Raw genomic sequence first — 23,241 nt, 5'->3', positions numbered from 1 at the left:
TAGATTTTTAAAAGCCTTTCTGGAGGCAGATGACTGAGGGATTTGCACAACTCAAGGAAATGCCCAGTTGCTGAGAACTGTCCAGCCAGGCACAAACAGTACCTCACTTAGCATCATAGCCAAGACTAAGATCTCCTTATTCCCATTTTAAGAGTAAGGAACTGAGCATTTTCCCTGGAGAGCTGCCTCAGGGATGGCTGTGACTGTCCTGAACTGGGGGTCGCTGCAGCAAAGCTTTCATGCCATCAGCTGGGGCCTCCTTGCTGCCCTCCACTCGAGTGTCATTTGGCTCTGCCACAGCTGGCCGTATTCCAGGTTTGGTTGCATGTACACCCCGGGCCTCCCCCTGGTTGTCTCTGAGTTTCTGGGTATTTGATAGAAGCCTCAGCTCTGGCCTTGCTTCTCTAGCAATCAAGAAGGGGGTGTTGGGGATGGCTCTTTGCTCTTGGCAGGTTCTAGAATAATTCTTCCTTCCCATGGGGCATAGCATTCCTTTTGGATAACCTAGATCTAAGCTCTAAATGTCTATGCATTACAGCACATTAAATGTCTAAGCACTCCTACACATTACACCAACATCTGTTCCAGGGATCTAGGTAAACCCCAGCGACCCCAGGACCCTCATCATCTGGTGACCTTGCCAAACAGTTCACAAGCACAGAGAGCTGTATTCCAGAAGGATCCCTTTAAAAGCTGCATTCTGGCCAGTGTTTGGGAAGATGTTTTGACTTCAATTATTATTTGACACAGGAGATGGTTGGAATATAGGGCACCTGAGGCCGATACAAGACCTCTGGGAACTGTAGTTCTCTTTGGTTTGAAACCATTCCAGAGCATTCTGGGAATTGCAGTCTTCCCAGTCCTTTTATCCAAATTTCTTAGACTTTAGTCTATCGGGAGGACGTGAAACCTTTCCCCGCACCCCCATCCCACGCCCAACTTCAGATGGTTCAATAATGAACTCCTCTACCCATCCCAACAACCCCTCCCCCCAAACCGCCACTGTCCCTAAGAAGAGCAGGTCAGATGTTGTTGCCACTGCCAGATAATCATGAACACTGTTGTGAGCTGTGTGCCAGGTGAAGAGTTGGCAGAACTTTGAGGGGTCCTGGCCAGAGAAGTCCCCTAGTCACTCTTCTTCCACTGCCTAAGCTCCTTCAGGAAAGGTTTACATGGACGTGACCGCTTAGTATTAGGTATATGAAGGAGATAGTGTCTGGGGTGGGAGATTCATATACACCCAGTTGCCAGGCAGTGTAAAGAAAAAAAACTTTTCTTTTTATTTTGTGGAAAACAAAAGCAGAAAAACTAAAACCCCCAAATTCCAGGTGGGGTGGAGGGAACTAAAAAAAATACATTTTGTAACATCACGATCACAACCATCCTGTTGTTCCTCCATTGCCTCGAGCAGGCCCCAGTAACGTCTCCTTCATCCTAGCCCTGAGATTTTTTTAAAAGTGCCATATTCAAGGCTCTTTCAGGGTTAGGAGAATGAGACCCATCATTGTTACTGGTATTTGGCATATTGGGTACGCCACGGGGAGTTCGCCGGACTCTGCCGTGTGGGCAGGTTACATTCGGTAGCCTGCCAGTTTGTCCAAAGTAGGAATGAGATAATAAGATGTCACAATAAGATGTCGCTATCTTTCCTTTGATTCTAACACTTTCCAAACCCAACTCCCTGACATCACTTACCTTTCACAAGTTGCACAGCACTGTATTTTAATGCATTCTCATGATTTAGCAGAACGCTCTGCAGGTGATCATCTAACACCAGAATTAGGGGCAAAGAAGTTCTGCTGGCTAGCCGGGCTGACCTCCCCCACTGTACACTGTTCTAATACAATTTAGGTTACGGCCATCAACCTAGACTAGTTTTAAATGCTCCAAATCACAACATTCCCAGCTACTCCTGGGAGATTGTTCAGCAGAATAGCAGAGCACATGTGTGTATAACTTCGAATTTGAATTTCATGGCATTTCTTTCCTAGAAAGTACTATTTTATTATTATTTAGCCTGAACTGGGTCTTTTCTAGTTGAGAATGCTTCATTGATTGATAATCAGCACTAGGAACATTATGATAATTTTAGAAGTCATTTTCCTTTAACGAGCTAAGAAACCATAATTATATTAAAAGTAGTTGTTTAGGATTATTTGTTTATCAGTCAAACTATTTGGGATTCCCATTATTTTATTCTTAAGTTAAATTTTTTATCTTTTCCTTGCCTCTTTCCACAAAATTTTTCCCTCCCCAATCCAATATATATTATCATGTCATTGGGTAGAGAATTCTAATTTGCACATACTAATAAGTGTCAGTATTCTATATCTCATTTTAAGGATGATTATGCATATTTTAGCAGCAGTTAATTATTTTTAGTACAACTCATCTCCTTCATTTAGGCTTTTTAATTTCAATCACTAATTCTATAGGAATGTGAAATACAATATATATTCAATATTAGCTTACAATATAAGCATACAAATGGAACAGTAGGGCAAAAAAACTTAAAATCTCAGTGTTGTAAGTTATAACTATACTACATTTAAGATATGGTACAAAATTTTGGAGGCCTGTGTATAATTTTAATTTTCCTTTATCTCTTTCTTGCCAGATATTTTTATTACTATTATAAGCAAAACTCATTTGTGCCACTCAAACACCAGATGAATAACTGGTGTTTCAAGAAACAGTGGCAAACTCAAACATTTTCATAGAGGCCATAAGAAGCTCTGCCAACTGATGTATTTTTTCTTTCCTCCTTTGTTTCCTCTCTTTCTATTTTCTTCTTTGCTTCTCCTTGTAAGTCATGTTTCTTCTTTGTTGCTGCAAAAAAATTGGCCAAAACTATGTCTCAGGCATAGTTCCAGGCAGAATGAAGGCAGAAGTATATTCGAAAGGTTTCTGACTTCCTGTAGCTTCGCTAACTAGCAGAAGAAAATGTGTAACTGAAATAAGTGTTGACTGCAAATTATTCTGGAAAAATATGTTTAAGTGACGTGAAGTAGATATTTTTCAGATGAACAGAACTGAAAGAATCTGTTCTCGGCAAATTGCCTATAAGAAATGCCAGAATGTGGCAGGTCAAAGAGAGAGTACAAGGGTTAAGGCACTTGTCTTCCATGAAGCAGACTTTGGTTTGAACTCCATCACTACATCGGTTTCTCAGGTCCGCAGCACTGCAGCTCTACTTGGGAGACCACCTCCCAAAATGCCAAGGTTCTCTCTCCAGGATGAGGAGAAATAATATTGGGTAAAAGAAAAGGATAGAGAATGCTGGAAATGATAACTAAGTGGGTAAATACAAATATATATATGTATCATTTTTATGATATTTTTAACATGACAACAATATTATCTCTCACTAAATAGAAAATTTCAGTAAGCTACAGAAGTATGATAAGCTATAGATTTCCTCACTCTGATAAAAAAGAATCTTCAGAAACTATAAATAAAATCACGTCTGTTTTAATTAAAAAACAACATTTTTCTCACAATCAAAAATAAGGCAAAGAAAATACAGTTTAAAAATTATTGGATCCCTCTCTGGCTAAAATGTCAACCATATCCCTTACTTAACTTTGATGATTATGCCATGAAAACATCCAACTCAGATACTATGCCTAGATGTAAGAACTGAGTTAAATTTAGATTAAGAAAACACAAACAAAAATATTTGTGAGATTAAGCTAGATAAAAGTTCTTAGAAAACCCACAAAAGTTCTATTAATAAACTTTCAAAAGAAATGTTAATAATATGGGTTCATTTTTTAAAAGAGAAGAGTAGTTAGAAAGATAGTGCATGATTGGGCACTTGCATTGTACTAGGCTGACTCCAGTTCCACATGTTTGGTCCCTTGAGAACAATCAGTAGTGATCCCTGAGCACAGAGTCAAGAGTATACCCTGAGCAATACTATGACCAAAAAAATAGAGATAGAGAAAAAGAGAAAGAGGAGAGAGAGAGAGAGAGAGAGAGAAAGAGAGAGAGAGAGAGAGAAAGAGAGAAAGAGAGAGAGAAATAAGGACATAGCATGTGTCAAGAGCACTTCAAATCTGTTCCATTGTAGTAGGGAAAGAATTGATTCCTTCTCCTAAACAAATGAAAGTGCTGTGCTTTGTACTGAAGCAGTAGACTCGGTCCTGTAAAAGTGTCTCTGCTTCCCAGCACGAGAACAGAAATCCAGTACAGATCTAATCATGCATCTTTAGAGCTTTTGACAAGTCAAGACTAGAATTTCTAAGGAAACACCAATAAGAACAAAGCTCAAAGCAAAAATATCATTGACAAAGAAATTTGAGTACATACATTGTTTTTGAGTCTTCTCACAAAGCTATAGGAAGTGTACTCTATTCAGAAAATGACAGACCAGTAAGGACTGAAAAATAGTTCAGTGAAACAGAGTAGATAATCCAAAAATATATGTCTGTTTCCAAAAGAACCAAGGCAAATATAGTTGAAATATATTTTTTCAGCAAATGGCACTGGAACAGCTGGATAAATGCATTTTTAAATGGATTCTGACACCAATCTCATATGATCACCAAAATTAAACCAAGATATATCATTGATCCAACTGAAAACTAAAGGCTTAAAACTTTCAGAGAAAAATCTTCCACAGCCCACAGCCTTGGGGGTAGGCGATGTTTTATTTTTTGGAGAGGACATAATGAACTCAACCATAAGAGGAGTTAAGAAAGGGGGGGTGAAGTGTGTGTGTGTGTGTGTGTGTGTGTGTGTGTGTGTATGTGTACAATTAAAACCTGACAAAACAGCTTTTAGAAATAAAAACAATTACAAAACTAATACTTGAGAATACCAGATTGGGTGGGACTGGGGAATATATGAGGTAAACGAGAAGTAACACAAAGGCTTAAGTGGAGCAGTTTAGCATTTTGGTATTGGTGAAGTAAGGTAACGCTATACCCCAAAGCGATTGCTGTCAATCAGCAAACAATGGGAGGATGGGCAAAGGGATGAAGATCTGACCAAAGGTGATACAAGGACAGTGGTGGAAGGTCATTGACACTTGGGTAGTGGTGTTCAGTACGTTGGGTGTACATTAATACCATAAACTTAAACACTATTGTAATTCTGCCTAACCTACAACAAACATATTTTTAAAAATAAAAATGAGTTTATCATTTAGAAAAAAATAAAACAATTCCAAATATTTCAAAGCAACAAATTTACAGAAAACAGATTAAAACTTGACTTCACAGAAGAAAATATGTTAATGGTCAGAAGGACATGAAATTATTCATTGCCAGGGAAATACAAATTGAAACTGCAAAGAAAAACTTGTTATTATCCTCTTCATTAGCTATATTTAAAATACTGAAAATACAATATCAATATTTTCAAGATTGTGGATCAACCTAATTCTCAGATATTGATTGTGAGCATCTAAAATAATATAACCAATTCAGAATTCAATTTAGCATTTTCTTATAGTTAACATAAATTTAGTATCAATTGTACTCCCAGGAATTTACCCAAGAGAAACGAAAACATATGTCAGCAAAAATACTTCAACTTGAAAGTTTATAACAGCTTTACTAATAATAACCAAAGAAATTGGAAAGAGTCCATGTGTCTATCAACAGAAAGATGGATAAACATATTGTAGAGTATCTACAAAAAGGAATACTAATAAGAAAATAACAAAAGATTTAACTAATGGCACATATAACAACATGCATGAATCTGAAAAACATTATGATGAGTGTAAAAATTAGAGGTGTAAGAATGCATACTGTTTATTTCTTTGTAGTTGATGTTTCCTGGCAGAACAAGTTGGTGATACTGAGACTGGAATGATGGTTACTTTTGAGAAGAGGTGGTGTTTAAATGGTTTTGATGAATTTAAAGGGAATTTCTCAAATGATGGGAAAAGTCTGTGGTCACAATTGGGTGGTTGTATATGTAAACAGATGAATTTATTAGAACTAAAGTCTTTGTGTTTCATTTGCTTCAGTTTTTTAAACAAAAGTAAAATCAGGAGGGTATTGTGAAAATTTAAGTGAGAGATGATGGTTCTACTGGAAGTGGGTGGAAGTAATTGGTTAGAGTACTTTGGACAGATGAGTCAAGATAAGACTTGCTCATAAATAGGTGTAAAAAATGAATGTTTGACAGGCACCAAGGATTTCAGATGGGGAAAGGAGTTCAGTCAATCTTTCAATGCTTTCTCAAAGCTTGGCTCTTCGTTTTATGGTTTATCATTGCTTCCAACATCATTCTACAGTTTTCTCTGTAGAAAAGGGCACGTGTTAGAAAAGGGCACATTTTCTCCTAATTTGGAAAATTAGGACCAATATTTGATTTGGTTGCCTTTAAGTCCCTTCTCTCCCCTTACCCTGCTTGACTCTTCATCCCCAGTAAGGGGGACGAAGCAGGATAGTATTACTCTTTCCTGCTAGTTGGGTCCTTATTAACCTTGTCAAATGCAGAACAAGAACTTCAGGGAGCTCAAAAGCTGTGAGGATGCCATGGTTTGGAAGCTGGTCCCAGGTGCTGGGGGAAAAGGCAGTTGGGACAGAGTGGGGATCAGTAAGTAAATGATGATTGTAGGGATCACCCAGGTTGGGAGATGTGTGCTGAAAGTAGACCAAGGACCAAACACGATGACCTCTTAGTATCTGTATCACAAATGACAATGCCCAAAATTAGAGAGTAAGAAGGACTGTACCTGCCACAGAGGCAGGGAGTGGGGTGGGGTGGGGGTGGAAGCTGGGACACTGGGAACAATGGTGGTAGAAAATGTGCACTGGTAGAGGGATGGGTGCTCGAGCATTGTTCGAATGAAACACAATCATACAAGTTTGTAACTGTATCTCATGGTGATCCAATAAAACTTTTAAATAAATTAAAACTGTTTAATAATTTTAAAAAAGCTGTGAGGAAGTGAAAAGTCAGAGTATTTCTTCTTACCTTTACCTGGGAGTATTTTTTCAGCTGCATTTCACTTCCTGCAGGACTCCAGCTTCCACAAGATACTCCCCATCTTTAGGCACCTGAAACCCTGCCTCAGTTGGTCCTTCAAGGTGCTGGTGGCTCCCATTGTTGGTCATACTGGATTTCTTGGCAAACCTCTCTTATATGTCTAAATTGAGGTTCTAATTTTCCTCTTATCTCTGTGTTGGGTCATGACAAATAGCTCAGAGCTGGCGACTAACAATTAAACCTACAGACTCTTAAAATGGTTTTAGTTTGTTGATGATCTTGCTTGTTGTGGGCTAGTACACAGACACATTAAAAACTCCATTGTTAGATTCTTATAGGAAAGGTCAACTTAATATTATTACCAGCTATGCCTTAAGGAATTTTGTAAGTAACCTTTTGCTACCCATTTTCTTCTCCTTAACATGTATAGTAATTAGCGTAATACTTCATTCAGAATAAATGTTCCATAAACGTTAGCTATTATCACCTGTAGAGTTTCTTGTACCACTCTTTCTTGAGAAACTGTTCCCTTGGAATTCTGTAGTAGTCCTGAGGAAAACACATTTGTAATTAACCTCAGGCTTAGGGGGTCATATATAAGCAATTATGTTAAGAATATGATTTAATGAACCTCATGTAAGGAAGAAAGACAGAGAGAGAGAGAGAGAGAGAAAGTCCGTGATGAACTAAAAATGTTATTGCCTAAAATATGCCTAATGCTGTGTGCAATGAGAAGGTTGAGGAATTGGACAGAGGCAATGTTTGTACAATTTTGCGACTTTTGGTAACACTGAATTGTACGCATACTAGTGATTAAAACAACAAAATTTATGTTGGATATATTTTATCACAATAGAAAAATAAGTCTGAAGAAAACCAAAAAAGTAGGAAAATTGAAGATATTTCTGATGAGTATATTTTTTGAGTATAAAATGCACATGTGAGTGTGTGTTTGCTTGATGGTCTTGAATTCAGAGCCTAATAGTGTTATGCTGTTCACATTAAGCACAAAGAGCACCCTTATAAAATTCATTAAACTACTGAGTTATAATTCAGTGTGCTAATAAGTCTTGAACACAATGTACACAATCGCCAATGACTCCAGCAATGACATCATGTTAATGGTCATAATTACACAACAATTCAGATATTTGAGCGTTCAAAACATCAATAAAATAAACTATTTTTTTTTGTGCGTGTCAGTCTCTAAATGGCTCTATTCATTCTTTATTCAAGAATCTCTGGCTTTCAGGGAGGAGATAGAAACCTAATCCTGCAATCATGGAACAAAGCTTAGGGCTGGGGGGAGGGTGTGGGAGAATAGGATTTTGAGGGACAGGCAGGAAAAACACTGCAGAGTGCCTTTTGCGGGTGGAGAGAGATAGATGTGTGTGGAGCCTAACTAATTATCGGAGAGGAAAAGGTCATAAAAATCAATTTGCAGCATGATGTACAAAGGTCATTATCAGACTCAGATTTTCTCTGCTCATTTAAAACACAATAAAAATAAAGTGAAGTGCTTTAATAAGTATGATTAGTAAAGAGTGGGGGAAGCATATCATTGAACCATCTGTTTAAATATTTGTGCTTCCTTAGTTTTACTCAAAACAGCATGAAAGATGAGCAGCAAGGTGATTTTTCCCCCTATTTGTTTGCTTTTAAAATCCTGACATTTTCTTCACTGGTTGCTGAGATTTATGACACAGATGAAAGTGCTCCTCTAAAATTACTGCCCTTTGAAATCAATAGCACGGTATTTGTAACGACTTTCTTTTTATTAGAGAGCACTTCATTATTATTTTTATTATAATTTTATGGGACAGTCTGGAACAGAATTCATCATTCACTTATTTGAAGTATCTCACTTACTCAGTGGCACAGATGGCCTGATCCGACGAGATTTAATCACCCCCCTATGTTCAGGCTGTCTGGATGCGAAGGAAATGCAAACCATGAGACAGGAAGCAGCACACAGCCTTAACAGTTATCTCAGGTGCCATTAAAAGCTGGGCAATTAATTCATTTGGGAACTTCAGAAATTACAAAGCTAGATTTATTTTTTATTTTTCTTCTAAAATTCAGTGCAATAATAATAATAATAATAATAATTCCTCGTGGGACAGAAACTTTGAAGCTTTTTCAGTAAAAAATGAATTTGACATTTTGATTCATTATATACATCAACACACATATTTACATGTGTCATTTTTTTTTGGTTTTTAAAAACAAAAATTTTAAGAAGCTATATTTGTCATTGTTATAAGCAGTTCAAAATAATCATTTCTAATGTGTTCTTTTTTTTTTTAATGCCAGTCTAAACACTCAACTGTTTTAAATAATTGGGTCCGGCTCCTTATATGAAAAACAGATTCTGAAGGTTCCTTTGTGTTTTAAATGAAATAATGTGTGTGCATGCTTCATGTAGCATTTGGCAGCATGGTTAGCATTTGATATTTATAACAGTTATTATGAGAAATGTCATGAATGGATTTTGCAACTTACTACAGCTCTAAACAGTCAGGAAATACATTGCTTATAGAATTGGCCTCTGTTCTTTCCTTTCTATTTATGTTGTCCAATCCAACTACCTGGTTCTGAAAATTAACCAGTTTAGTTTATATTTCAGAACACCTACTTCTGCGGTTGGTTGTAGCCAGGAAGACCCTCAATATGAAGGAACAATATTAAAGACTTTTATATTCTCAGCCTTTTTATATTCTGGTTCACTTAGTTCTGAGTTCTCTTCAAAAATCATCGGATGCAGGCTAAAGGACAGAAGTGTAAAATATATAAATAAATATTTTTTTGCTTTATTTTGGAGGCACACCCAGCAGTGCTAAGTGCTGGGAGGTAGGGAGGAAGAGGCACAGCCTCACTGAATGCAAGGCAAGCACCTTATCTGCTATACTATCCAGTCCTAAAATAAAATATTTTTAAAGCAGTCACAAAAGTCAGTAAATACTGATCACAGGTCAAACAATTTATAAAAAAAATAGAGAAATGTTCAGATATCTATCACTGTTGACTATCATTATTTCCTTGCTTTCTACAAGCCTGAAAGACCTTCTTTAGCTAATCAACATTTTCATCACTAACTTAATTAGATTCAGTAAACATATATATATATATATGTATGTATTTTATATTTATACCATGCTATGCCAGTTTAATCAGTTTGACAGGCCAGGCCAGAGCAATAGCATACCGGGTAGGGTGTTTGCCTTACATACGGCCAACCTGGGTTCGATTCCTCTACCCCTCTTGGAGCCCAGCAAGCTACAGAGAGTATGAGAGTATTCCACCCACCTGGCGAAGCCAGGCAAGCTACCCATGACTATTCAATATGCCAAAAACAGTAACAACAAGTCTCACAATGGAGATGTTACTGGTGCCCGCTCGAGAAAATCGATGAACAATGGGAGGACAGTGGACAGTGCAGTGCAGTACCATGCTATGCCAGCAATGAGTTGTATCAAGAATGTATTACTCATAACTCTGGAGGTCACCTGGGTTCATAAGGGTGGTTTGGCTCCGTGTGATGTGTGTGTCTGTGTGTGGGGGGGGAGGGCCAGGGCGGCAGTTGCAGGTATCTGGGGCTGTCTAGAGAGGAGGCAGTTAGCACCAGATATTAACTGGAATCTTTACTGAGGCTGCCAGCCAGAACATCTCTTCTCTCCTGCATGGTCTATTCATGTGATCTGGGCTCCTTACAGCATACTGATGGAAACCATCATCATGAGAAGCTGTGGATCCTTGATTCCCAGACCTGGGACTCAGCATTTCAGTTCTCATTCTAAAGTTACCATTCTCTTTTGACAGTAGGGGGTGAGAAGACTAGATTCAAAGAGAAGGAATGCCCTCTTCCCTTGATCTATGGGTTTATTCAGAGAGGGATGAGAGTGAAATTTGATAACTTGTTACCATGTGAGTTTTAGCCATAACTTTACCTGACTTTTTTTTACCTCTCTAAACCAGGAGTAGAGACAACCAGTCTATGAGACAAATTATATTTTGAAAATAAAATTTTCCAGCAGTACACACTCCTTTGTTTACATATTGAGTATGGCAGTTTTTAATGTGACAGAATTGAGAAGTAGTGACAAAATATTTTAGGCTTTTTTTTTTTTTACTGTCAGGTCAAGTTTAGCAATTAGCCAGCCACTATAGTGCACTAATAGGTCATTACAAGAAGAAATTATAGATGGATAGATCTATAAAAAAAAAAAACACTTGACAATCAGAATTAGTAAGCAGATGGACAATGTGTTTGGGGTTAGGATTTTGTTGACTAGTTGGTATTTTGGCTGGAGTGATCTCTTTCTTGGTCCTTATCTCTGAGCAGAAAGAATTTGAGGGCAAGACATAGGCAAGTGTAAAAAGCAAGTGTTGATTGCAAAGTGAAAGTGTCATGTTGGAGGGACAGACCAGGGCATGCTCAGAGGAGGGTGGCACCCACCAGGGGTAGAAGGAACTTGTTTAAGGGACCAAGCAAGGGGGAGTGAATGTTCATGATTATGAGAGATCCTTTCAAGGAGGAGTCCAGCCTGTTGTAAGAATGAAGGCACCCCTCTTTTTCTGGCTGTTAATGGCAGTTTCAAAACTGCTATAGTGATTTTGTGAGGCAGAGAAGGGGTAAAATCGTAACACTCATTTTATTACCATGGGCCTCTGATGAGCAATCGGCTTTTTAGTGGTCACGTTCAAGTGCAGTGTGCAGGTGAAGGGAAAGTCCCTCATCGGGACCAAAGAGAAGCTGGGGTTAACAGTCGGCTCTTCCAGCTGTAAAGATGTCAGAGTGGCACATTGGGTTTATGTGGTTATGAAGTTCAGGGGGTTTTCCCCTGCAGACATTAAGGCCTGGGGTGGGACAGGTGGGCTGTGGGAGAGGGAGCTTTCTCAAATATCATCATGTGGGCAGGTTAACAATTAGATTAAAGTAGTCACAATAAAACCTGCCCCTTCACCTGCAGGCCAGGTGTATTTTTAGCTTTACTAAAGAAAGAAGAAAGCAATCTTCCAGTCTACCCTTCCTCCGTGTTTATTATTCAAATAACAGTAATGATTTGTACTAAAATATTTCTTACATTTACTTGTGCTGTACAAATCTGCTTTGGGTGAATTTTTTTACTAAGTGGATTTCAGAGTAATGAAAGTAATAAAAATTCACATTTAAAAGTAAGTCTCCTGGAGCTGGGGCTGGAGTGATAGTACAGCGGGTAGGGCGTTTGCCTTGCACGCAGCCAACCAGAGTTCAATTCCCAACATCCCGTATGGTCCCCTGAGCACCGCCAGGAGTAATTGCTGAGTGCATGAGCCAGGAGTAACCCCTGTGCATCGCCAGGTGTGACCCCCCCACACACAAAAAAAAGTCTCCTGGAGCATTAATATATGGAGTATCAATTCAGAAATTTAATATAATTACAGTGATTATGAAAGGCTGTAGCATCCAAAAATTACAATTCTCTTGTAAATCATGTTTTTTATTTTAAGTACTTTTTCTTTCTAAGCAAAGCAAATTGTGATTAGAATTTGGAGATTCTAATTAGGAACCCTAATTTTGAGGGGAGGGTGACTCCTCAGAGGTACCGGGGGCCAACAGGCCTACACCCAGAAGTGCTTGAGGTACCAGGGGCCAAGTCTGGAGCCTGTGTGCCAGGGACACACTCTACATCTTTCAACTCTTTTTCCAGTCCAAGGATCCTAAGATTTAATATTTTTTTCTAAAAAGCAACTAATCTTTATTGACATTGGTGAGTGGTAAAATATACTCAAAAATAATAATTAGGGTGTTGTAATATTTGAAGTACATAAAAATATGTACAATCATTTGCATTAGGTATAGGGAAAATAAAAAAAGATATTTGCTCCACAAATCTGAAATATACTAGATTAATTCTTCCCATATTCCCCTGATGATAAGAAATACCAGAGGTGATTATTAAAAGTGTGGATTATCAAGTCACGAACCAAGTGATTATTGTCCAATAAGTGTAGGTTGAAGTGTGAGAAATTATCTGATTCCTCTTGTGAATCTTACCATCAAGCAAGTTTAATAAACACTAATCTAGGTGATTCATGAAGCATTTTGGAGGCTTATTGATATGAGTGATTTTAAATTCATTACAGAATGCTATTAATATACTATGAACAGCTTATGTAAACATCAGAGAAAATTATAGTTTTTTTTTCAGGGAGTTGGAGAAAAATCTTCAACTTCTTACAGTAAAACATTGTTCAGATTAGATTAAACTCCTCAGATATAACTATGATAGAAAAAAATTATCCATCAGTGTTTCCTGGTTCTGCTTTGTTTTGTGGACCACACTCAGCAATGCCTCAGGGATTGTTCCCTGCTCAGTGCTCAGTGGCGACTCCCTGTTGTGATCTGGACACCATGTATGCCAGGAGCTAAACTAGGGGCTCCTGCTTTTAAAGCATGCACCCAACCTTTTGAGTGCATCCCTACCCCATCAATTTTTTAAATAAATATGTATATATCTGTAACTGATAGGAAAAAATGTATTTTATATCATTAGTTGGGAAGTTAGCACTGAATCTTCCATCTCTTCATTGAAGGTTATTCTGAGTCATTTGTACTGCTGTCCTGTGGTACTCTTCATTCTCTACCTATATTCAATTTCCTTTCCCAGATTCTAAACATCAACTCTCCAACCATGCCTGTTAGCTGGGTATAAAAACTGGAAGTTAAAAAAAAAAGTGTTGCTCTCTTGAAACTGAACTACTCCTTAAATAAACTTCAAATCTCTCCTATGAGATACTCCAGGCACCTGTTTAAAAGCTCAGCCGCCAGCTAGATATGTGAGATCTTCACAGCTGCCAGCAAACTTCAGATTCATAACTAAATCAAGTACAAACAAAGGAACTGAGAGGAGTCATCTTAGTTCTGCTTACTGGCCAGTGAATTATGAATAGATGTGACTTTCATCTACCAAATACTGGAATATCTGCTATTCTGAGATTATGAATGCAGAAACTGTGGCCAGAAGTATAAACAAGTCCCCTTATCTGAAGTATGCAATACTAAATTTTAGTGTAGGTGGGAAACATCCAGACAGGATGCATGGTTGCTTTAGCTCCTCCCACTGGGAGATGGAACTTTACTTTTCCTCGGGCTGCCTCTTTGATTCATTGTTAAGCAGATTGTTGCTGAAATGACAGTGTATGACTTTTCAGGTTCAGTCTGTGGAGGCCCTGTATTTCCAACTCTCATCTTCTTGGCATTTTGTGGCAGTGTGAAGAGGCATAAGCTAGCTATTAAAGGAGTTCTGTGCAGAATTGCCTTGGACAACAGCATCAACCATTAAAACTGGACCCTGTGCATATTATTATTTTGGGATATATATTTTTCTTGTAACATTAGATCAATGGTACAAGGACCAAGATTCAGATTTGGCATAATTCCTTTCACATAGATTTAATAGCAATCAGCAGTAAAAAGGAGAAAATATTTAGACTAGGTATGAATGCAAAGGAGTAGAAACAGCTTTTCATTATTTCCTTTGCTCCTCATAGGCAGGGAGTTCAGAAGGTACAGTTAAGTAAAGCATCAATTCTTAGGTGCCTGGGTGTGGACTCATTAGCTGAGCATAAGTGGGACATAAAAGAAAGAAGTTCTTGATGTGCCTAGCTGTGTATTTCTGTGTTCAGTTTCCTACAGTCTTTGGGCGTAAGCCAGCCTGAATTGCAGTCTCCTCCCCACCTGCCACAAACACTTCTTGTTCAGAATAAATTATGGAGGTGCCCTCTGGGGAAGAGGAGAATTTCTTTTCATTTAGGAAGCACTGCAAAATAGCATACGGGCTCTCACATGAATAAAGGTAAGGGCTAATAATATTAATTGGCAAGTTGGATGAAAAACTGCACTTGCCTATAAAAAGGTTCTTTATGACTCTTTTCTACTTCTTAGAATTTCCCATTTCAAAAATATTCTTTGGAAGGTATTTCAGGACCAAGAATTAGAAGGAGAGAGAGAAATCATCCAGTTCAAGAAAGCAAATACCAGTAAGATTAAAATCTATGCCTAGGAGTCAGAGGTATGGATCAAGTGATAGAATACATGCCCTGCATGTATGAGGGTCTGATTTCCCATGCCTACATCACCTGAGAACTGGCTGGTGTTACCCTGGTGTATCTCCATCACTGCTGTCAAGTATGGCCTCTGCCACAACAGTTGCAACAATAAAAATAGAGGTTGGGGAGGAAACTCAAAGGGCTGGAGCACATGCTTTGTATTCAGGAAACATGAATTTGATCCCCTGTCCTCCTGGTTCCCCAAGCCCTCCTAAGAGCAACTCCTAAGCACCAAACTGAGAGTAGCCCCTGAGCAATGCCAGATATGAACCCCAAACCAAAACATACAAAAAAGAGCAACCATATTAAACAAAACCTATGCCTAAGATTTTATCATATGTAATGTCAAAAGCCAAAGTACAGCTGTGTATGTGGCTACATAACGAAGCATGTACTTAATACGTATGAGGCCTTCAGTTCGATGCCTGGCACTATAAACAGAAACTAGACCAAAAAAAAAAATCTCTCAACTCTCCTGATTTTCAAGGAAAATTCACAAGTATTCCCCCTATGCTGGCTTCTGATAATTAGCAATGCTAGTATGCCTGCTAACAATACTATGGACACTGTCCTGTGAAAAGCATCTACGTCCTCACTAGTCTGTCTACATCAAGTCTTCAGATACTACTTTTAGCACATTCTTTTACTGTCATCAGGCCCATATGTTGCTAGCATATAGCTGTAAGGTTTGATGTTACCTGAAGAATCTCTCCTCGGAAACCAACAGTTTTCTGACTATAATTAATTAGACATTTACTGACAGTTGCTGTAAGGTGCTTTCCTGTCTGAATAGAGACTAAGGCTTTCTGTATCTTCTTTGCAGAGAGCTTGTGTCTATTCAGTGTCTTGCCTTAGAGCTAAGCTTTCAGATGACTTGCTATATTGCTTCTTCAATATGTTGTCCAGTCCCGTATTTCTAGAGTAGACTTGGGGACTCCAATTTGTGGGGCCATAACTTAACTGTATTGGGAGGAAATGAGAAGCATAGGAAGGATCTTTTATTCCTTCTTTTTTCTCTGTTGGCATATGGATTTTAATTGTCCCAAATTTCTTCAGAAAAGAAAAGAAGTAATAGTTCCCGTGTTGCTCCTGCTTCCGTCTGGCCCTTTTCATCTCGTTATGGCAAATAACATAAGAAAGGAAAAAGAATGTGTTTCACTAGAAAACCAGTTTGGGGTACAATCATCTGTGTTTTATGTTACATTGTATTGGTGAGTATAAATTTATCTTTGAGCCATGTTTTATTAACTTTCCCCCGTAGAGTTCCATCAAAAGAGTCTATAAATAAATGATGTGCTTGGCCTGCTAGTCTTACATGCATACCAATTACTTCTACTGGTTTCAAAACACGTAGTCAGTACTTTAAACAACTATGATAATGATAATATCACAAAGTAAAATATTCAACATCTCCATCTCAGTATGCTGTCACCATGTCGGCACCGATTAGAATTGGTAATCAGTTTCACTGCTGGTGCTTTGAGTGGCATGATGCATTTTATATCCATGCTTATGTCAAACTCAATTAACATTCTAATGCAGTCGATTTCAAAGACACTGACCTAATCTCAAAGAACAATGTGTTTATTTATTTCATGTTAAAAGCTCTTATGTTTTATGAAGAGTTCTTGAAGCAGAGATCTTTATTGTCACAATAATATTTAAGTTGGAGCTTCTGGGAAAATGCTAAAAAAATGCACTTAGTTAAAAATTCCTACTATATATGCAGTACATGTCAGTACCATAGAGAAAGAAAAGAACCTCACTCTCAAACTATGAATCCTCAGAATTTTAAATGATATCAAGATTCTGTCTCCTTATAGGCAACATGTAACAAATTAGCCCAGATAGGAGATTTTTTTAAATACTCTCCAAAGAACACTTGAAATAAGATAGAATGAAAATTTCAGTCATGTATCTGTATACTTGCTCATACATTTGCTCATCTATGTAATAGTAGTAGTTCTAATTATTAATGTTTAGGCAAATTAACAAGCTAGGATCCATATATGAAATGAAAGTTTCCCAGTGGCATGTGTGTGCATGTATATGTGTGTTATACTCCATTAACAAAATATTAAAAAAAAACTCAAAAAACTAATCAACAGTGGCTGTTTAGTTGCTTATTTGTAGTAATAATGAGTAAATCACAATACGTTGCAAATTCTGGGAAGTTTTTCAAATGTAACTGTCCTTAACTAAAGTTTATACTAAAAATCCAGTTTGAAAATTGTGACAGGGTGCTGTCAGTATGAAGATGGGCAGAACATCTGGATTCAGAAGTGAATGGTGCTGTCACATCACCCATCTGTTTTGTCTACCCAATGTGAAAAGCCAGAGACTCGAAACACTGTGCTAGCTAGTCTACAAGTATAGACAAAACATCCTGATAGTTAAAGCTGTCTCAGCATTAGCATCTGAGTGCTGAAACACTTTTTCTCCTTATATCTGTGTGTTTTCCCATTGCCTCGACACTGCTCCAATAGTCAAGGTGTAACACTGAATTTCTTTTTAAAAAATTACCAATATTGTTCATTTGATATTATCATCTCCTAATCCTATCTGCCTGAAACCATGCAGTGTGAAAGCATCTAGCTGTGAAAAGCCTGAGAGATGAAGATTGAAATCTTCTGTACTTCAGAATAAATTTTATTGAGCGTGTGTAGAAAGGAAATGAAAAATCAATACTGAATGTAAGGAAAGCATTTTACTCCAAGCCTGTCTTCCCTGGTTGACTCAGTATTTTGAAGCTGGCTCTGGGGCCAGAGTTCCGTGGGAGAGAAGTCAATGTTTTGATGCCTGGTGGGGTTGTGTAGAAAAAGTGTTCTTTGAAAAGGTTGAAGATATCATTTCTTGGAGTTTCCTTTACATTTTATCAAGTCTGTGTTTGTTGTTGCTGCTGCCTCTGCAGAGATGGAGGAGGTGGAAGGAGAAGCAGGGCCTCAGAGTAATGCTGGGGCCCGACCATCCATCCTGTGTGACCCTGGATGCCAAGAATCAAACTCAGGGCCTCAAAGATACAGGCCTCTGCCCTGCCGCTTGCTCTGGGTGTCCTATGAGCACTAACTCGATCATCCTTAGAAGTCAGTCTTCTCAGGAGGAAGCTCAGTTCACAAAGTAGGAAAACACAGTGTAATTAGTGACAGTAGGTTGATCATATGACAAACCAACCATGGGCAGGAGCGACTCCGGAATGGTTTCCCTGCAGCTTGAAAAAAAAAATTCCTTCCACATATGACTTCATTAAAATAAATTATTTCTCAAAAGATTCATTGCTAGACAAGAGAAATGTTAATCTGCCTTCTTTCTGTGCCTCAAGCACATGCTAACTCTGCAGAAAATTATATTTAAAATTTAATACTGGTGGTGAGGGGGCAGTGGTAATCTGTGCGATCCACTACTCTTGCCCAGAATCAAAAACCTAAACAAACCTCTCATTTAGTTCTTGTTCTGTAGTGACACTTCTGATGCAAGCATTTGTTTCAGCAAGTTTATTTTTTCAGCAAGCTTGATTTTATGTAGTGTCACATGACTCCATTCAGTTGACTTCTATCTTGTTGTGAGCAGGCACTGCATCTCCAGTGTGAAACAAAGTCCAATACGGGGCTGAGTACAGGTATCTTCAACTGTGTGTTTAAGGTGAAGAAGACACAGCACATATCATTCAAAATATTAGCATGACATTAATATAAATCCAGAGCTATTCACCTGGCATAGATGTAGCACAACCCTCTGCTGAACCCACTCTGGCAGGAGATATTATTGATGAAATTGCCTGGCATGCATTGGGCCACGATATCTATAAAGATAATAATTAAGCAGTGGGATGTATTGCACTGCACAGCTCAGCACTTCAAGTAAACTCAGAGAATTGATTGCTATTTCTATTTACGTGTCTTGTTTTCTGTCACTGAGTAAGGCCCGACAGGCCATCTGACATCTCTCATTTCTCTTTGACTTTTACCATGACCGCTACTAAAAGTGAACCGAGAAAGCAATGGAGTTTCCCCTCTGAGAAGACAATGGGAAGGCTGCTCTATCCTGATTGTGTGTATCAGACGGGCAATGGCTGCAGTTTCCCTTGGATCCTGATGAGTAGTAATAAGACCAATTCCCTGGTATGAAGGTGGGCCAGACCAGACGTTCACAGCTCACACATCCCTGGGCCCCAGGGGTCTCTCACCTTAGCAGGACTGATTGTTGCTTACCACAGGTACAGAACATCCGAGGTCTGGAAGCTATTTTCCCCAGATACCTCTTGTAAACACTATGATGTCAGCACAGACTGCCTGGCACCCTCACCCACTGTAGCCTTCTCAAGCACCTTGCTCTCATTCCTGCTCTGTAAGAATGCAGGGCCACTGGACCACAATTCCCCAATTGTGCCCAGTACATCTGCCAGGCTGAATACACTTTCAACAGGAGAATGGGAGATAGCAGCAGAATCAGGGGGACGTGCAGGTGGTCCTCACTGGGCCTTCCTACCACATAACCTCTCCAAGTGCTGTCAGGTGTAGCTTTGGAGGCTCCTGAGCACTTCTGGGATGACCCTGGTGACCCCTGGCAGTATGGTCCTGAGCTGAATTGTGTCCCTCACTCACAGCCAATTGGCAGAGTTTTGACACGAGTGGCTTCCAGGCCCCCTGAGCATTGCTTGGGCATCCTAAAAGGACAGAAAGAAGGAACAGAAGGAGACTGACACTCTCTTCATGGCTTCATGGCCTTTGTTGTAAATGCTGGCACATGGTCAGTAGAAGGAGCAGGGGGAAGCCTCCTTAGCATGCTGCTTTACTGTGCTCTGCCAGTTCAAGACTCACCCAGTGCCCCAAGAAAGACCCAGGGACTTTGTTTATGTTACTTTTTAGGAGCAGGCAAGAGTTTCAGCCCAAATCAAGGCCATCTCAGGAGCCTTGGCTGTCGCTGGTTCAGAGAAGTTACCAGCAGAAATGCCAAAGGAGAACTGGGAAGAATGGCCAGAGCCAAACAATGAACTCAAGACAGGAACCTTGGTCAGGGAATCTACAATAAGTTAACAGAGTGATAACCAGCTAGCAGGCTTGTTTCAGATCTAGAAATTCTGGTTTATTGAGAAAGCTGGGCCTAAGAACAAAAAGATTCTTAAATAATAGGCACAGAAGCGGGGATAGAGCCAAATGCTAGAGCACTTGTCTTGTGTGTGCAAAGGCCCTGGGAAACACGGGAAACAGGCTCACTTGCATACAAACACACACACACATACACACACACACACACACACACACACACCACATTCAAACAGCCAGGTTGAGAAATCACTAAAGCATTATGAGAGAAGCCAACAACAACCAGCTTCATTGCCAGTTTGAAACAGAGACAGTGATAAAATTTGTGGATTCCTGACATTTGCTATCTAAAATTGGTCTGCCTGTGTATTTTAATCATCAATAAAAGCATTTGGAGAAAGAAATGGAAAAGATGTGACATAGTGACATAGAGTGACATGTAGTATCTACTTTCAAGGTAGAGTGACTACATATTCCAGTGAGGAACAACTGAGGACCATACCTTTATCCAAATGATTCTACCAAATCATAAATAGCTGCTTTTTTTCCCTTTAAAATATCCAGTTTTGATAAGAAAAGTCATGGGGCATCTCTCCCTGCCCCCATGCCCCACAAAATGGTTGGGGGAATGGGAGACAGTGATCATTAACTGATGGATAAGACTTGTATGAACCACATCCATGAACCATATCCTCTGTCCCAGCTCAGGGCTCCTCTCCTCTCAGAAGCTACCACAGTGTAGTGAGGTAAAGTAGTCAAGTGGGGAAGTAAATATCAGACATAGTCTGAAGAAAACTAATAAAGAGAAAATGGAAATAAATTAGGGACTAATCTCAGAAAATCATACAAATATTTCAAAATCATGAAACCTAAACTAATAGAAAAAAGTGGAATCCCTTTGTGGCCTTCTCATCCTGCACTGAGCTGGATATAGCACAATCCCTCCTGCATTTTACTCCCAGCTTGATACTTGGAATTTAGTGCAAGTTTCCTTGAGTAGATGGAGTATGCATGTAATTTCTCCACCTGCTTATCGACAAATGTTTCTTAGTTTCTGCACAATGGGTGGTACTGTATTAGTTACTGGAATTGCAGTAGCGACTCAGGAGCAGCGCCTTCCTTTCCAGAGCTGAGACAGGCATTTTTAAAGTCTTTCCCCTTGTTTTAAAGGAACTGGTATCCTTATGGAAAATAATTCTGTAGCCATCCTCGACTGGTTTCACATGCCAGTCTTGTCTTTGTGTTTAAAAACAGATCACATGTCTGTATATGGAGAGGCAAGAATTAATTTCTGTGCTTAGGAACTCAAAATATCTTTACCTGGTTCTAGAAATTGACATTGGACATTTGACAAAGGACAGACCTCCAAGTTGCCTCTTGGCTGATCTGTTCTCCATGCATCCTGCTTCCTCTGACCCAGCAAATGGTCCACAGCTGGAAGGGTTGACTGGACTGGGCCACCACAGCTCTCCAGGCACTGTGGCTGCTCTTGGTCACCTCCTCTTTACTGCTCTCACTCATAGCACCCCAGTTTCTCCCCACCAGCCTCTCACTCTAGAGCACATATCTACCATCCCATACTAGGCCCTAAGAAATAGGGACTGGAGGATCTCCTGAAATTGGATTCAAGTCAGTCATTAACCCCACACTGCCACGACTAAATGCATATTAATATAGATACATGTATTTCTATACTTCCTTCCAAATGTTCAGAATTACTCTTTTTTTTTTTCATTGAAGTAAAGAGTATAAACTCACACCTCTTCAAATGTTTGGTGCCACACCACACTCACCACCAAATTTCTAATATCCATTCACCAGCATCCACTTTCTTGTCTATACTTGTTCTTACTGCACTCATCCATGCCCTAGACCCTATGGTATCCACCCTTTTGTTGCCAGAATATAAATGCATTTATGTTTTATTTTGTTTAATTGTTTGTTTTGGTTCTTTATGTTCCAATATGCATGAAATCACCCAGTATTTGTCATTCTCTCTTCACTTTGATTATTGTGATCACCTCAATTTCTATCCACATTGTGGCAAATGGCAAGATTTTATCTTTTTATAGCTTAATAGTATTCACTTGTGTATTTATACCACACCTTTATCTATTCTTCTATCTATGGGCACTTAGGTTGTTTTTGTGGACTGGCTACAGTAAAAAGAGCTTCAGTGAACATAGGATGCATATATCTTTGTGAATCAGCTCTTTTACAATATTTAGGTACATACCTAGCTAAGACTTTGCTGAATAATAGTTCTATTTTTCATTTTTCTTAATTTGGTAGGGGTCATACCTGGCAATAATCAGGGTTTACTCCTGGCTGTTTGCTCAAGGACCACTTCCAGTGAGGCTCAGGGGATTACAGATGGTGTCAAGGATTGAACCCTGGTTGGCTGTGTGCAAAGCAAGCATCTTACTGGGATGCTCTCTCCCCAAAACTTGTTTTTCATTTTCAAGCAACTGCTTTCCATAGAGAGTGCACCCAGTTTACATTCCCTTTCTTCTGCACCCTGGCCGACACTTGTTATTTCCTGTCTTTTCCCCCAAAAAACAGATAATACTTCCCCCCATACTTCTGACCCCACAGGGATCAGGCCACAGGTAGGGGGAAGGGGCAGTAGTAGACTTGGCAGCTGGGAGATATTTTCTGTTTATTTACTTAAAGAAAGTATCCTGGGGCAGAGGACGGGTAACTGAGTAATGTTTTTTCCAGAAAATTTCAGGAGTCTCTGACTTAAATCTTTTCTGACAGGAGTGGAGTGACATCTCATTTGGATTTGCATTTCACCGGTGCCTCTTGGCCACTTCTCTGTGCTGATTGTAGAAATGTCTATTCAGATTTTTTTTGCCTGTTTTAGAGCAGGTTTTTCTGAAAAATAAAATTAATTGTTCAATTTTATGAGCTTTCTGTTTATTTTGAAAATTAATCCTTTGTCAGATGTTTGGGTTGCAACTATCACCTCCCAAATAGTAAATTGGTTTTTGTTTGTTTGCCATGGTTTCTTTTCCAGTATGAATGCTTTTTTGTTTGATGTAGATAAACCTAACCTCACAACTATATGGTAAATTTATCTACATAAAAAAGAGAGCTAGACTTTCAAATCAAGCTATTGATTGAGTTTTAAGAAGTCTCTTAGGGAGTGTGGGAGGGA

The sequence above is a fragment of the Sorex fumeus genome, unplaced genomic scaffold (assembly GCF_029834395.1).
Source record: "Sorex fumeus unplaced genomic scaffold, SorFum_2.1 ptg000051l, whole genome shotgun sequence".
NCBI lineage: Eukaryota > Metazoa > Chordata > Mammalia > Eulipotyphla > Soricidae > Sorex > Sorex fumeus.
The sequence above is the reverse complement of the archived record's forward strand: the minus strand, read 5'-3'. Positions refer to the sequence as shown.